Below are 7,196 nucleotides of genomic sequence, written 5' to 3' on the forward strand. Positions count from 1 at the left end.
GAAATCATGACTGACCGAGGCAGTGGCAAAAAGAGAGGCTTTGCTTTTGTAACATTTGATGACCATGACTCTGTAGACAAGATTGTCATTCAAAAATACCATACTGTGAACGGCCACACTGTGAAGTAAGGAAGGCTCTATCTAAACAAGAGATGGCCAGTGCTTCTTCCAGCCAAAGAGGTCGAAGTGGTTCTGGAAACTTCGGTGGTGGTCGTGGAGGTGGTTTTGGTGGGAATGACAACTTTGGTCGTGGAGGAAACTTCAGTGGGCATGGTGGCTTTGGTGGCAGTGAGGTGGTGGTGGATATGGTGGCAGTGGGGATGGCTATAACGGATTTGGTAATGATGGAAGCAACTTTGGAGGTGGTGGAAGCTATAATGAATTTGGCAACAACAATCAATCTTCAAATTTTGGACCCATGAAAGGAGGAAATTTTGGAGGCAGAAGCTCTGGCCCCTATGGTGGTGAAGGCCAATACTTTGCCAAACCACGAAACCAAGGTGGCTATGGCGGTTCCAGCAGCAGCAGCAGTAGCTATGGCAGTGGCAGAAGGTTTTCATTACTGCCAGGAAACAAAGCTTAGCAGGAGAGGAGAGCCAGAGAAGTGACAGGGAAGCTACAGGTTACAACAGATTTGTGAGCTCAGCCAAGCACAGTGGTGGCAGGGCCTCGCTGCTACAAAGAAGACATGTTTTAGACAATACTCATGTGCATGGGCAAAAAACTCGAGGACGGTACTTGTGACTAATTGTATAACAGGTTATTTTCGTTTCTGTTCTGTGGAAAGTGTAAAGCATTCCAACAAAGGGTTTTAATGTAGATTTTTTTTTTGCAACCATGCTGTTGATTGCTAAATGTAATAGTCTGATCATGACGCTGAATAAATGTGTCTTTTAAAAAAAAATGAGGGCTAGAGAGATTGTAATGTGTATTAACACTTTAAGAGTACATGATTGTCACCCGACTTTATGGAGATGATAGTCACATACCATAAAATTAATTTTATTAAGGCGTATTGTTCAGTGGTTTTTATTATATTCCCAAAGTTGTACACCATCACCACTAATTCCAGAATATTGTCATCTCCCCCAGAAGAAACCCTCTTTCTTTTAGCAGTCATTCCCTATTTCCTCCTCCCTCAAGAGCATAGCAATCTTTAATCTACTTTCTGTCCCCATGGATTTGCCTATCTTGGGTGTCCTAGCTTTTTTCTGTAGCCTTTGTGTCTGGCTTCTTTCATTTAGCATGTTTCCAAGGTTCATCCTTGTTGTAACATGGAGTAGTGCTCCGTTCCTTTTAGGGTTGAATAATATTCTATTGTACGGATATACCATCTTCTGTTTATCCATCCATTGGTTAGTAACATTTTTTACTAATGTGGAGAATGCTGCTGTAAATGTTCATGCACAAGTTTTTGTATGAACATATATTTTTTGTTCTCTTAGGTATAGATCTAGGAGTGTAATTGCTGAGTCGTGTGGTAACACCGTGTTCAATTTTTTGAGGAACTGTTAAACACGGCAACAGTAATTTACATTCCCATCAGCGAAGTATGAGAGTTCCAGTCTCTCCACATTGTCAGCCTTGTAGTCCATCCTTCTGACTATACCCATCCTAGTGGACGTAAAGTATCATATTGTGATTTTGGTGTGCATTTCCCTAATGGCTAATGACGTTGAGCATCTTCTTATGGGCTTATATGCCATTTGTGTATCTTCTTTGGAAAAAATTTATTCAAGTCCTTTGTTCATTTTTTAATTGGGGTATCTTTTGTTATTGTAGTTCTTTATATATTCTGCATATTAAGGATTATCATACATATGATTAACAAATATTTTTCTCCTATTCTGCAGGTTTCCACTTTGTTGATAGTGTTCTTTTTTTACTTAAAAATTTGAAATGTTTTTTAATTTATTTTTGAGAGACTGAGAGAGACAGCATGAGCAGGGGAGGGTCAGAGAGAGAGGGAGACACAGAATCCGAAGCAGGCTCCCGGCTATGAGCTGTCAACACAGAGCCTGACAAGGGGCTCGAACCCACAAACCATGAGATCATGACCTGAGCTGAAGCCGGATGCTCAACCGACTGAGCCACCCAGGTGCCCCTTCATAGTGTTCTTTGATAGAGAAGTTTTTAATATGGATAGAGCCCAATTTTTTTTCTTTTTAAGGGCAAAGCATTGTTTGTGCTTTAGGCATCATAGCTAGGAACTATTGCCTAATCCAAGGTCACAAAGATGTATAACTGTTTTCTTTTAATATTACCTTTACCCTTTTCTGAGACCATGTAAGAAATTTGAAACATTTCATTTCTCTCTGTAGCTTACATTCTATCATTGTCACTCACATACATACATATTGAAATCCCATATAATGCATTATTCATATTTTTTGTGATATGTTCATTTAACTACACTTACATATTTATACATATTTTTAAATTCTTTACTGAAATTTAATCTCCACCAGGGCTATTTTCTCTGTCTGAAAAAAATTTTACTTTTTTAAAATTTTCCTTCCTTCCCTAAGGATCTGTTTGTATTAAATTCTTTCAACTTTTTTAATGTCTTTGCCTTCATTCTTTTTTATTAAAATTTTTTTATTTAAAAACATTTTTTAATAGTTTATTTATTTTTGAGACAGAGAGAGACAGAGCGTGATTGGGGGAGGGTCAGAGAAAGAGGGAGACACAGAATCTGAAATAGGCTCCAGGCTCTGAGCTGTCAGCACAGAACCCAACGTGGGGCTTGAACCCATGAACTGTGAGATCATTACCTGAACCAAAGTTGGATGCTCAACTGACTGAGCCACCCAGGTGCTCCTAAAAAATTATTTTTACATTTATTTATTTTTGAGAGACAGAGAGAGTGCATGAGTGGTAGAGGCGCAGAAAGGGAGGGAGACACAGAATCTGAAGCAGGTTCCAGGCTCTGGACCTGAGCTGTCAGCACAGGACCTGATGCAGGGCTCGAACCCATGGTGAGATCATGACCTGAGCTGAAGTTGGATGCTCAACCAACTGAACTACCCAGGTGCCCTGTATTTTGCCTTCATTCTTGAAGAATATTTCTGTTGTAGAGAGAATCTTTGGCTGAGTCATTTTCTTTCAACACTTTGAAGGTATTTTTCTACTGCCTACTTGTGTCCAAGGTACTATTGAGAAATCAGAAGTCTTTTGAGAGTAGTTCATTCTTTTTCTAGTGAGAGACTTAATATTTCTCTCTCCTTTTTTTTTTTTTTCAGTTTCACTATGATGTGCCTAGGTATGGATCCCTTTCTATTAATCCTACTTGGGTTCTACTAACTTCTTGAATTTATGGCTGTTTTTCATCACTTGCAGAAAATCCTGTTATTATCTCTTTCAATATTGTCTCTGACACATTTTCTCCCATCTTTCTGGAATTTCAAGTATGTTTGACATTTTCATGATGTCCTCTAGGACTTTTACCTCTCTCACACATTTTCCATCTTTTAGACTCTTCTGATCTATAATCCAGTTTACCAAGTCTTTCCTTAGCTGTGTCTCAAATGATATTAAACAGCTCCCTTGAGTTCTTAACTTTTTCAGTACCAGAATTTATAATTGGTTTTCAAATTTAAAAAAAATCACAACTTTAATATCTAGAATCCCAGTTGCTTGTTACAGTTCTTTTTCTATTGATTCTGGTCTACGTGTATTGTCTCATCATATTCCTTTATTTGAAGTAGTTTTAGAAATATCCTTAGAATTTGGATGATATCTTCCAGAGAGGATGTTCTTGCTTGCTGCTAGTCACTGGAAAGCATTAGCAGTCTATCCCCAAGACTTTTTATAGAGCTGGAACTGCTACCTTCGCCCCATCAGTCTTTCAGCCGAAGTTTTTCCAGTCAACATGTAGTTGGATGAAGCCGATCTTTTAGATTTGCTCAAAAAACACTCACATTTGAGTGCTTGTGCTTACAATAGTTTCTCTACAGTGTTGGTACTTGAAAGGACAGTCTGACCTTAAAATGATTGGGTGACTTTCTTTCCTTGGGATTTTTGAAAGTTCTCTTTGCATGCTCCTTTGTTTTACATGTTGCATGTGAAGTCAGTCACAGAATATTTATCATGTCCTTCTCAGGTACTTTATCTTTTCGTGTCTGTAGGGCCTGAGAACTTCTACTTTTTATAGTCTAATAGTTTTACCCTAGGGTGTGTCTTGGATTTGATTAAGGGTCAATTTTTCTGGTACTCTGTGGGCTCTTTAAATATGAACTTGAGTCTTCTTTTATTTGAGGAAATTTCTCTTAGCCTATGTTTTTTTTTAAAAACTTTACATTTTGAACAAATTTTAGATCTACAGAAATTATATGAATAGTGCAGAGTTCCGATATATTCCTGTGTTTCCTCTAATGTTAACTTGTATAACCATAGAAAAACTATGAAAATCAGAAATTAACAGTAATTTACTATTAACTAAACTCCAGACCGTATTTGATTTCACCGGCTTTCTCATTAATGTATTTTTGGTATCAAGATCTTGTTGTCCAAGATCCCACACATTGTAGTTGGATTCCACACAGGCTTTGGCCCTTACAGTCTGTAAAAATCCTTCAGTTTTTGTCTTTTACCTTGAAACTTTGAAGAGTACTGGTAAGTTATTTTCTAGGATGTCCTTTATTTGGGTTTGTCTGATGTTTTCACATGATTAAAGTTATGTACTTTTTGCAGTTTTATTACAGAAATAATATATTTCTCAGTAAATCATATTAAAGTGTTCATCAAGTCAATATGCTTTATTCCTGGTGATAGTAACTTTAATCACTTCATGAAAGTGTTATCTACTATTCTTTACCATAAAGTTACTATCTTACCCTTTGTGGTTAATAAACATCTTGGGAAGCCTACTTTGACACTGCACACATAGTGCTGCTTCTTCCATTTTGTCCACTCAACTCACTTGGCTTTTAAAGTTTTCTTCAATAAGATGGGCCCCTAATAATCTCCACCTCCTGATTCAACATCTTTACATAAATCCCTACCACATTGTACCAGAGTTGGTATGTGTGGTAGAAGTGATCATATGCCACTTCCAAGATTGGGTTGTAAGACACTGAGGCTTTCTTCTTGGGCTTTTTTATATTCTCGGTCTCTCCTTCTTTTGGATCACTTGTTCTAGTGAAAGTCAGTAGCTGTGCTGTTAGCAGCCATGGGGAGAGCTCCACATGGCAAGAAACTCAAGCCTCTAGTCAATAACCACAGGAGTGAGTTTGTATCAGATCCTCCAGCCCCGGCCAAACTGCCCTGGCTGATGCCCTAACTACAGTCTTAGAAGGGGCTCTGAGACAGAACCATCCAGCTAAGCTACTCCTGGATTCCTAAACCACAGAACTATGAAGTAATGAATATTATTTTACTGCATTAATTTTATGGCAATTTGTTATATAGCAATTGATAATGTAGTCTGAATCATTTACTCTGAACTTAATAGAAGCCAGAAGTATCCATGTTTTTCAGTCATATTAGCTATTGTTTCTGTTGCACAGATGAGAAACCCAAGTGTGACAGGCATTGAATTCGCAATCTAAAAGTCATTCACAAACCTTTTCCTCCCTTATTCCTCTAGCATACAGGCTCAAAAGCTAAAACACTTACCTTCCCAGATTTCTTTGCATTTAATAGTGGCCATCTGACAGCATTAATGAGATGCCATGTAAAAGTGTGCTGGGAAAGGCTGCTCTTGCTGAACAATGGGCAAAGCCTTAGGAAGAAGCTTTTGACCTTTTCTCCTGCTTAGAAAACAAGGTTAGCAGCCATCTTGCTTTTCATTCTCACTGCAGCCTGGAGATTGACAGCTGCTTTGTAGCCATGAGGATAAACGCTATCATCTAACAATGCAGGAAAGAAAAAGGTAGGGGCCTAGATCCATAATGACGTCTCTGTGCAGCTTCCCTTTCCTGGTCTGCCTACCTTGACTTCCATTTGCTTGAAACGAATAAACCCCTTACTTCAAGCCATTGCTCAAGTCAGGTTTTTTTTTTTGTTTAAAGACAGAGCACATTCCTAACTAATATAATGAAATACAGTGAGGTCATTCAAACCCAGGTCTGCTGACTTCAAGCCACAGATTCAGATGGCACACCATCCCATCTGAATACAAGCGAAAACTAGTCGAAAATAGGTTTTGATGCAAACATGGCCAGACGGGGATATGACCTGGCCAAGCTAAGGTGAGCTAAAAAATTGTGTTCTACTACTCTACTTCACTGTCAGTTTTTCTCAAAGTAGAGCCTTCTCCAGAGGCTATACTTTGGCTTCTACCTCTACCACTTCACCAAAACTACGCTTGGCAAACTATGGCCCACAGCCTGTTTTTATAAGTGAAGTTTTATTGGAACACAGCCATGCCCATTCACTTATGCATGTCAAAGAACGCTGTTTGCATTGCAATGGCAGAATTGAAGAGCTGTGACAGAAACCATCTGGCCCTTACTACAAAATGTTTGCTGACCTCTGCTCTAAACTAAGGCCATAGTACTCTTTTTCAATACTGAAATCTGTCCTGTCTCACAATGACTTCCTATTGCACTTAGGATAAAGACCAAAATTCATAACATGGTTCAAGAGGCCACAACTGGATTCTTTCCTGCATCATCTAGTGATATAAACTACTGTTTTTTTTACATGATACAATTTATTTTTTTCCCATATTTTACTGTCAAATTGTTTTCCATACAACACCCAGTGCTCTTCCCCACAAGTGCCCTCCTCCATCACCACCACCTCTTTTCCCCCCTCCCCCTTCCCCTTCAACTCTCAGTTCATTTTCAGCATTCAATAGTCTCTCAAGTTTTACATCTCTCTCTCTCCCCAACTCTCTCTCCCTCCTTTGCTCCCCCGTGTTCTCCATTAGGTCTCTCCTGTTTTCCTGTTAGACCTATGAGTGCAAACATGTGGTAATCTGTCCTTCTCTGCCTGGCTTACTTCGCTCAGCATGACACCCTCAAGGTCCATCCACTTTCCTACAAATGGCCATATGTCATTCCCTCTCATTGCCATGTAATACTCCATCGTGAATATATACCACATCTTCTTGATCCATTCGTCAGGTGATGGACATTTAGGCTCTTTCCATGTTTTGGCTATTGTTGACATTGCTGCTATGAACATTGGGGTACATGTGCTCCTATGCATCAGCATTTCTGTCTCTCTTGGGTAAATCCCCAGCAATGCTA

At 39.0% G+C, this 7,196-nt stretch overlaps 1 pseudogene; it reads left to right on the forward strand.

Moving 5' to 3' along the window:
- The window catches only part of LOC115286474, a 1,263-nt pseudogene extending 375 nt beyond the window's left edge, over positions 1-888 (forward strand).
- Positions 889-7,196: the final 6,308 nt, after the last annotated feature.

This window comes from Suricata suricatta, chromosome 3, assembly GCF_006229205.1.
Source record: "Suricata suricatta isolate VVHF042 chromosome 3, meerkat_22Aug2017_6uvM2_HiC, whole genome shotgun sequence".
NCBI lineage: Eukaryota > Metazoa > Chordata > Mammalia > Carnivora > Herpestidae > Suricata > Suricata suricatta.